The following is a 10,717-nucleotide window of genomic DNA, read 5'->3' as shown; positions in this document are numbered from 1 at the left end:
AAAAGTCAAATAGCAACTTATGCAAAGATGCTAGTGGGATAGAGCCATTCACATTTGAAAAGTTATCCAATATATTCCTAGTGAAATTGGTGATCTTGTCAACCCTCAATTTTAAATATGATAAAGGGAAAAGTATAACTGTCTTAGCAGAGTTTTTCCATGGTTGAATAAACAGAAATTACAACTTACAAAATGAAATGATGTGGCCCATGTGGAACAGGTCTCAAGATTAAAGGCATACTACATAAATCTCTGCAACACAAAGAGATCATCTCCATTGAGATTAGCTGTGATGGCATAAGAAATATGTGTCATAGTCAAGAATATGTCTATAATTCATAATCGAGAAACCTCAATCTGGAGCATGCATGTCTTGATCTCAATCCTCTTAAAGTAATAAAAGGAGTTCAACTAGTTACAATGGACAGCAAATAAGTCTAGAGAGATCAAATTATACCAAACTTGTCTGAACACAAGGCAATCAATGTTATAATACGGGAATGCCAAGACAAACCAAATCGGCCACATTATCTCTAGATTTGCAACACGATGAAAGTAAAACATTTCAATGATCCTTGGAACCGTCTAATTGTTCCTAACCAGACTTTCTGAATAACAGACCTTGGGCACCAAGTGTATGACTTGTAGAAAAATTAACAATTTATGAATAGTAATGTTACTTTAACAGAACATAGATAAACAACAAGATAATCTGATTAATATGTATGATCTAAAACTTTGATCATTTCCCCTATTCACACATAGATAGACACAATTAAGGGATAAATTAATGAAAATAAAAAAATTGTAATTTGCCAGTTCAATAAACAGTTTCCAATGAACGATACTAGGCCTTTATGAAATCCTCAGACTATGGGTTATTCACAGGCAAGTAGAAGTGTACATCTTTCTTGTGTTTTGAAGTCACAAGTTATTGTAAACAGTTTCAGCAGCCTCCTAGAAACGATTACTTATTTCTTTCAGACCAGGATTCTTTTCTCAGAGCCTTCAATAATTCAATGACTGGAGAAAAAAAAAACAGAGAGAACAGAGCAAAATAGCTCTGTTTCTAGAAATTTCAAAAAATCATGCAGTCTCCTGTCAGCCCAGTCAGAACTGATTCTCTCTTGATTAACCAATTCAACATCCAACCAGCCTTAAGCATAGCAACAGCTCAGTACTGATTCATCTATACTGTTCTTAGATCAGCAAGTAAGTTGCATTATTTTTCCAGACCAGTTCCCAGCAAAAGACATCTGTCTTTGTTCTGTTCTGTTTAAAAACAAGCTGTTGTTCAAAGTTCAATTCTTAACTTCAACTCACAGTTCCAAACCAAAAAATGAGAAAAAATATTAACAATTGGTAAAGAGACCATTGTTGGCAAATTTCATCGAGCTTCCTAAGTTTATAATGGGTCAAAAAAGGAAAAAGAATCCATTGAGATTATTTGTGATGGCATAAGAAATATGTGTTGTATGGCCAAGAGGAACTAATAGTCACTAGACCAAAATAGGCTCAGGTAATTTAATAAGAGCAAAGAATTGACTGAGATTTGCTGCCACTCATTGGTAGCGTGTTAAAGGATGGCCAGACTAAAAGTTCATTCATTTGGCTGAGAACATATATTCTGAGCACTAACAGCATTTCCCATTCATGAATGACTTGGAATCATACAGTATAGAAGCAGCCCTTTGGCCCATTGAGTCTGCACAGACAAAAATGTACTTTAAATCCACACTGGTCACACTTGCAGCACTTGGCCCATAGCCTTGAATGTCATGACATTTCATGTGCTCATTCAAGTAATCTTTAAAGGTTGTGAGGTTTCTTGCCTCAACAACCCTCCTAGGCAGTGCATTCCAGATTCTCACCACCATCTGGCTGAAAAAGGTTTTCCTCAAATCCCCTACAAACCTCCTGTCTTTCACCTTTAAATAGTGCCCCCTTGTTATTGACCCTCCAACTAAGGGGAACAGCTGCTTCATATCCACCCTGTACAACTCCAACATGACCTTTTTGTACTTATAATCTGTGCCATGACTCATAACGGCAAATGTCCCATATGCCTTCTTAACTAGCCAATTAACCTGCCCTGTCACCTTTGGGGATCTGTGAACAAGCACGTCAAGCATCCTCTGTTCCTCTGAGTTTCCTAACATCCTGCCATGCATTGAGTACTGCCTTATCTTGTTACTTCTGCCAAATTGCATCACCTCATACTTTCGGAATTAAATTCTATTTGCCACTTACCTGTCCATGTGATCAATCTGTCTATACCTCCTGTAACCTAAGACCTTCTTCCTCACTTCACTGGATGCTGGCCTCCAGTCATACAAACAGCCTTCTACAACCACCCTCTGTTTCCTATCACTAAGCCAAAGTTACCAAAATTGGATCCAAATTGCCAAGTTACCCAAGATCCCATGTGCTTTTACCTTCTTTAACCGTCACCCATGTGGGACTTTGTCAATGGTTTTGTCAACATCAACTACACTATCCTCATCTGCATACCTCCTCGAAAACTGCAATCAAATTTGTTAGGCATGACCTCCCTTTGACAAAGCCATTGCTGGTCAAACCTTGACTTCCTAGAGTATGATAGGAGACTAGATATTCCAGCTTGCTTTCGGGAAGCTGGCCTGGAAAGGATACCCCAGACACATTAGGAGCCTCCAGATGGAGAGCCAGGAGTCAGTCAGCAGTGAGGTGACCAGAAAGCTCAGGATAATAACTCATTGTAGAATCTGCAATTGCACAGGATTATCATGATTGGAAAACAATCAATATTATTCAGATGTCAGAAACAGAGAGGTTTGTGTTGAGATGCAGATGAGAAGAGTAAATATGAGCTGCACAATCTACTTGAGCTCATTGATGGTGCTTTAAATGAAATGGTTCAGGAACCAACACAGCCTAGTGAACAAATAATAATAACATTCAAATTTAAAGTCAGATGTTAAAATGACACAAAGTAAGAGGAATTTTTCAATTCTTCATCTTACAGGGAAATATCAGTGATAGAACCAAGTCAACAACAATCTTCAAGTAGTATGGCTGAGGATATGAGCATGTTGAATTTATTCATAAGCTGGTCATAGAGAGTGAGTGAAAACATTCAACCTAATCTCTAAGTTGCTGTGAAAAGTTTACATAGTTCAACGCAGATGTGGCAATAAATTGAGGAAAAAGATTGGCTTACATAGATTGAAGATGAGCTTCATACAATGTCTAGGAAGCCAACACTGAGGTGGAATGATTAATGTCCACAGCTTTTAAAAAAATTCCATTGAAAGGGAGAAGGTAAAATATGAGAACTAGAGAGACTAAAGAGAAACTAGAAAACGACAAAAAACCAGAGCTTATGAGTTTCTTTAAACATGATATATGAAAAAAGAGGAGAGAGACAAAGAGAACATTGGGCCCTTAGAGAATGAGGCTGAGAAAATAATTATGGGAAACCAGGAAATGGCTGAGGTGTTGAATAAATTCTTTGCATCAGTCCTCATGGTAGAGAACACAAATAGTATTCCAAAAATACAAAATTGAAGTGTTACAGTTGATGAGGAAATAATTGCAATAACTATTGCTGGAGAAGACGTGCTATGGAAATAATGGGGCTAAATGCTGATAATTCCCCTGGATTTGATGGCATTCATCCTAGGATATCTTTTAGCTTAATGTCCATTATTGGAAAATGTTAGAGTCTATAAGTGAGTGTGTGGGCAGGGTTGGCAGAGGGAGGGAGCTTATGGAAACATTTAAGAGTCTTAGGGGGCTTGACATGGTAGATGGGGAAAGGTTGTTTCCCCTTGTGGGAGAGTCTAGGACTAGACGGCGTAATCTCAGAATAAAGAGTAACTCATTGAAAACAGAGATGAAAAAAATTTCTTCTCTCAGACGGTAATGAATCTGTGGAACTCTTTACTGTATGGGTTCATCAAGGGGAAGTCATGCCTAACAAACCTGTTAGAATTCTTTGAGGAGGTAATGAGCAATTTAGATGAAGGAGAGCCAGTGGATGTGAGCTATTTGAGTTTCCAGAAAGCCTTTGACAAGGTGCCGCACAGGAGGCTGCTCAATAAGATAAGAACTCATGGTGTTAGAAGCAAGATACTGGCATAGATAGAGGATTGGCTGACTGACAGAAAGCAGAGAGTAGGGATAAAGGTATCTTTTTCAGAATGGCAACCAGAGTTAGTAGAGTTCCGTAGGGGTCCATGGGACTATAACTATTTATGTTGTACATTAACAATCTAGACGAAGAAACTGAGGGCATTTTTGCTAAGTTTGCAGATGACACAAAGCTAGGAGGAGGAACAGATACTGTTGAGGAGGCAGAGAGGCTACAGAAGGACTTGAACAGACTCGAAGGAATGGCAGATGGAATACAATGTGAGAAATTGTGAAGCTATGCATTTTTTTTGGAAAAATAAAGATAGCTTATTTTCTAAGAGGGAAATTGTGAAATTATACATTTTTTAGGAAAAATGAAGATAGATTATTTTCTAAATGTGGAAAGGCTTCAGAAATCTGAAGCACAAAGGGACTTGGGAATCCTAGTTCAGGATTCTCTCAAGGTTAACATGCAAGTTCAGTTGCCGGTTAGGAAAGCAAATGCAATGTTAGCATTCATTTCAAGAGGGTTAGCATACAGGAGTGATATACTGCTGAGGCTGTATAAGGCTCTCTGCAGACAACATTTGCTTTATGAGCAAAATAAACATTACGAGCAGTTTTGGGCCCTGTGCTAAGTAAAGATGTGCTGGCATTGGAGGGGGCCCAGCGGAAGCTTACAAGAATAATCCCGGAAATGGAGGGTTTGTCTTATTAGGAGTGGTTGAGGACTCTGGGTCTGTATTCAATGGAATTTAGAAGGATAAGAGTGGATCTGAAGAAGGTCACAAAATACTGAGAGGCCTGGATAGAGTGGACTTGGAGAAGATGCTTGTACTAGTAGGAGAGACTAGGACCCGAGGACACAGCCTCAGACTCAAGGGATCCTTTCGAACTGAGGTGAGGAGGAATTTCTTCAGCCAGAGGATGGTTACTCTGTGGAACTCATTGCCTCAGAGGGCTGTGGAGGCCAAGTCATTGAGTGTATTTAAGACAGAAATAGAAAGGTTCTTGATTGGTAAATGGATCAAAGGCCAAGGGGAGAAGGCAGGAGAATAGTTTTGAGAAACATATCAGCCATGATCGAATGGCAGTGAAGACTCGATGGACCAAGGACCCTTATTTTGCCCCTTTATCTTATGCAGAGGGCCTTTGACATTAGGTCATTAGTCCTTTGGCCACAAGGCTGAGATAGGCAGAATTTTAATCAGCGAGGGAATCAAGGGTTTTTGGGGATAAGGCAGCAAAGTGGAGTTAAGAATTATCAGATCAGCCATGATTTCATTGAATGGCAGAGCATATTTGGTGGGCTGAATGGCCTACTTATACTCCTATGTCTTATGGTCTGTTCTCTGCAGCTGTGACCATGAATTCTGAAGACTGTGTTCAGGATTAAGAATGTCTCCTCAGGGATAGAGAGAAACTTGAAGTGGGAGGGAAAGGATCAGCTTCCTGTCATCCAACTACATTGATAGGACTGTAAAGGAAGTCCTGCTGAAAGAATTTGAACAGTTAGGACCTAAACTAAAAAAAAAACAGAACTAGCAAAATAGAAATGTCAGGATCTGAGATGTGGGCAAACTGGCGCAAGGTAAATAAAGTCAAGGAGTTAAAGTATTGGTCAAAGATTGGTGTAGAAGACTTGCTTTCACTTCATGGGGCACTGACCTGAGCACTGGGGTAAAAGAGAGTTGTTCTGGTGGAACAGGCTTCAGTTGAACTGTGCTCTCCTGGTGAATTGTATAACTGGAGCTATATAGAGGGCTTTCAGTTAATTAAAGGGAACAGTGTTTGGGAGAAGGGCAATGTAGATTTGCAAGACAAAGGGATATGACAGGGCAGTTATTTTGATAACAAGCTGGTGGAGGCTGAAGGAGGCAACCCTACCAATGCTTCCTCAGAAGTTTCTTTTCCTCAGAGGTTGAAGAGGTAGTTTCTGTTGGAGGATATGGATATCCTGTTGGTCCCTGCAAGACACAACAGAGAGAAGGCATTGCTGCCAACAGCTAACAGTGGTGTGCAAAGATTAACACTGAGAGCAGGGTTACTGTGAGAGTTGCTGTGGAATAAGCAGGATTCTTACTTGGTTGGTTACACGTGGATGTCTTGCCCCCCACCCTATCCCGCTCCCCAGTGTGGACCCAGTCTTCTCCTGCGAGGGCCAGCATTCTCTCCTCATAGTGGACGAGGTGTCCGAAATTAGACACCTCTTCAGCCATCCGACCTCTTCCTGCCTTATTGTGGACTGTCTTCTCCTCCTGAAACGAGAGAAAAGGAGGGACTGAATGAAATGAATATGGATGGCATGGCTGTTAGTGCCGGTGCGGGTGGTTGAAAGGTGGTGAGGTGTCTTGCGCAAGTGAATACGCAGCGCAGAAATTTGTGGAAGTTTGAGGATGGGAAAAAAAGTGAGAAAAAGCAAGGGAAGATGTTGTAGGCAATAATGAGACTGGAAGAGCATGAGCCTAGGTAGGAAGTGTGCACAGCAACAGAGATAGAGTGAGTTGAGGTAGCATGTTGAAGAGCATGGTACTTACCCTGGCACAGCAGAGAAGGTCAATGACCTTCTTACAACATTTCTGGCTGACCCATTGGACTGTACATGGTATACTGAACTCAGTGGTGACCTTAGACCAGGCTGTGATAGGGTTAGGCTAAGGGTTAGGGTTAAGGTTAGGGTCAAGGTTAAGGTTAGGATTAGGTTTAGGTTTCGGGTTAGGGTTAGCTTTAGGATTAGGGTTAGGGTTAGGGTTAGGGGTTAGGATTAGAGTTAGGGTTAGGATTAGGGTTAGGTTCAGGGTTAGTGTTAGGGTTAAGGTTAGGGTTAGGGATTGGTGTCATGGCCTCCTCTGCCAGTCCTCCGAGAAGAGGATGCCACTCCTCTGCACACCCCACCAATTCAGGAGGAACTTCAGGTCCCTATCAGAGAATCACATTTTCCCCTTCTTATATATCTTTTGACTGAATTTTAGCACTTGCCTAGTTACATAGCAGCCTTTGAAATGTAGCCTGGGTGCCAGGATTGCTGGTTTTTTGATTATATTTATGTCAATTGCATGGTGAGTTGTACTAGATATGAAGGCTTAGAATCGGGCAGTGGAACATAAGAACATAAGAACAAGGAGCAGGAGTAGGCCATCTGGCCCCTCGAGCCTGCCCCGCCATTTAATAAGATCATGGCTGATCTTTTTGAGACTCAGCTCCACTTACCCGCCCACTCACCATAATCCTTAATTCCTTTACTGTTCAAAAATTTATCTAGCCTTGCCTTAAAAACATTCAGCGAGGTAGCTTCAACCGCTTCACTGGGCAGGGAATTCCACAGATTCACAACCCTTTGGGTGAAGAAGTTTCTCCTGACCTCAGTCCTACATCTGCTTCCCTTTATTTTGAGGCGATGCCCTCTAGTCCTATTTTCACCTGCTAGCGGAAACAACCTTCCTGCCTCCACCTTATCTATTCCCTTCATAATCTTATATGTTTCTATAAGATCTCCCCTCATTCTTCTGAATTCCAATGAGTATAATCCCAGCCTACTCAGTCTCTCCTCATAATCCAACTCTCTCAACTCTGGAATCAACCGAGTGAATCTCCTCTGCACCCCCTCCAGTGCTAGTATATCTCTTCTCTAGTAAGGAGACCAAAACTGCACACAGTACTCCAGGTGTGGCCTCACCAGGACCCTATACAGCTGCAGCATAGCCTCCCTGTTTTTAAACTCCATCCCTCGAGCAATGACAGACAAAATTCCATTTGCCTTTTTAATTACCTGCTGCACCTGCAATCCCACCTTCAGCGATTCATGCACAAGGACACCCAAGTCCCTCTGCACAGCAGCGTGCTGCAATTTTTTACCATTTAAAACAGTCCATTTTGCTGTTATTCCTACCAAAATGGATGACCTCACACTTATCAACATCATAGGACTGGGGTGGGTAGCTAATGAGAAAGGTTTGGTCAGATACAGCGATTGATCTCATTAGGCCTCATGGCAATAAAATTCTCCAAAAAAACTCACAAAACTGACATTTAGACAAAAATAAGCAAGATTCAGTCTATAGTTTATTTTTCATGTCCAAGTCACGACTTTGACACTGCAGTTTCCTTATTATAATTGAAGTTGTGTTTTGTGGGTAGTCACTTTAGCCAACTCCAATTGCTAACTTCAAAGAATAAGAAAAAGATGTTTTATATTCTCATTTGGAAGGCATCGTGTAAGAAGTCCAAATTACTACCTTCTGTACTGATCTTGATTCGGAAGTATCTAACCTTTTACGAAACCAGCAGTACAATGGAGCAGTTTATTTTTCTTTAGTAGTCTGGCTGATAATACCTTATTGGCTGTTACCAATGAATTTAAATTCTGGCATGTTTCTGAGATCAAGAAGAAAACTATTTTGTGATGGTACCTGTATGATTTGTCCATAGTGGGCCCTGACTTGTGAGATGTACAATCTTATCTGGTAGTCAGTGTATTAGTGGTATCTGATTTCCTCATTCACAATTATTGTGGCTCTGACCTTGGAGCCTCAAAGCATTTTTGGCTAATGTCACACAATGTGTGTGATAGTAACAGACCTTTCAATATAGCAGAGACAAATGATGGCACTAAAGTTCAATCAGTGTGCATTGAGATAACAATTCTGATTCAGAGTCACACTACGAGATTAATTTGTGTGTGCGTATGCCATTTTACAGCTGACTTTTGATCCCCAAGCTATAACAAAAAGTAACAAAACAAACTTTTGCTGGGTTAAATTCTGCACTTCATTTTTTTACAAAATGATTTTTGATCTTTTGTCTCCTACATATTGCAGAATCACAGAATCTTCCAAGGAGAACAGATCTAACTCATCCAATCCATCAAAGTAACTGAACTTCCCTTTTTCTGGAACCATTCTCAAGTATCATTTCTTAATTCTGATGTCTTCACATATTTCCTAAATTATAGCATCCAGTACTGCATGCAATACCCCAGGTGAGGTGGAACCTGTATTTAATATAAGTTTAAGTCCACAGGGATCAGTGTTGTGACCACATTGTTTACAATATATATTAATAACTTGAAGGAAGGAATGTAATGTAGCCAGATTTGCTGATGACAAAAATACAGGTAGAAAGGCAGGTTGTGAGAGGGATACAAACAGTTTACAGAGATATATTGATAGGTTAAGTAAGTAGGCAATCATTGGCAAATGAAGTATAATGTGGGAAAATGTGAAGTCGTTCAATTTGAAAGAATAACAAAAGAACAGAATATTATACACAAATGGAGAAAAGCTGCAGAAAGCTGCAACACAAAGGGACTTTGGGATACTTGTGCACAAAACAAAGAAAGTTAACACATAGATGTAGCAGGCAATCAAGAAGGCTGATGGAATGTTGGTCCTTACTTCAAGGGGGTTGGTACATAAGAGTAGGGAAGTCTTACTACATATGTACAAGTTGCTGGTGTGACTACATCTGGAGTACTGTGAGAAGTTTTGGTTCCCTTATTTAATGAAAGCTATCATTTCATTAGAAGCAGTTCAGAGAAGGTTCACTAGGATGATCACTGATATGAAGGGATTGTCTTATGAACAAAGGCTAAATAGGTTGGAATTCTACTTACTGGAATTTAGAAAAATGAGAAATGATCTCATTGAAACATACAGGATTCTTAAGGGACTTGACAGGGTAGATGTTGAGAGGATGTTTCCCCTCCTGGGAGGACCACAGGGTGGGGTCTCAGAATAACTGGGTGCCAATTTAAGACTGAGATGAAGAGGGATTTCTTCTCTCAGAGGGTTGTAATCTTTGGAACTCCTTGCTACAGAGAGCTATGGGGGCACAGTCCGTATGTATATTAAGGCTGAGATAGATAGATTCTTGATCAGTAGGGGAATCAAGGGTTACAGGGAAAATGCAGAAAAGTGGATGTGGAGAATGTCGGATCAGCCTCGATCATATTGAATGATGGAGCAAGCTCGAAGAGCCAAAAGGCCTCTTCCTGTTCTTATTTCTTATGATCTTATAGTCTTAATGAAACTTAGACTTTGAAAATCTGTGTACAATACATTTATGGCAATACACTGATCAATCCCTACCTCTTCAAAAAACTTACAAATTTAGTTAAGGGCAATTTCTCTTAACCAATCCATGTTGGCGTTCCTTAACTACACTGTATTTGTTCAAATGATTGTTAATTGTTAATTAATTGCTTTTAAAACCTTACCATTGACAAAATTAAACCAACGCCTGCAGTTGCTGGCCTAGCTTTGTGGAACAAGGCCATAACATATGCAACTCACCAGTCCTCTGGAACCACCCATGAGTCTAAGGAAACTGGAAAATTATGACCAGTGCCTCCACAATTTTCGGTCTCATCTCCCTCAGTATCCTTCGAAACATCTCATCTGGTTTTGGTGCCCAACAGTATTAAATGTAGATAGCCTATCTTATATGCATATTCATTATCAATTTTAAGCCCTTAAAATGAACTCTATCCTCTTTCATCATCATTGTGAGGCATCTTTTCCTTAAAAAAAACAGATGCAACGTATTCATTACCTCAGCAATATCCTGGCTCCCATGTATAAATCCCTTTTTGGCCCCCAATCAGCCC

The sequence above is a fragment of the Rhincodon typus genome, chromosome 4, assembly GCF_021869965.1.
Source record: "Rhincodon typus isolate 14 chromosome 4, sRhiTyp1.1, whole genome shotgun sequence".
Lineage (NCBI taxonomy): Eukaryota > Metazoa > Chordata > Chondrichthyes > Orectolobiformes > Rhincodontidae > Rhincodon > Rhincodon typus.
The sequence above is the reverse complement of the archived record's forward strand: the minus strand, read 5'-3'. Positions refer to the sequence as shown.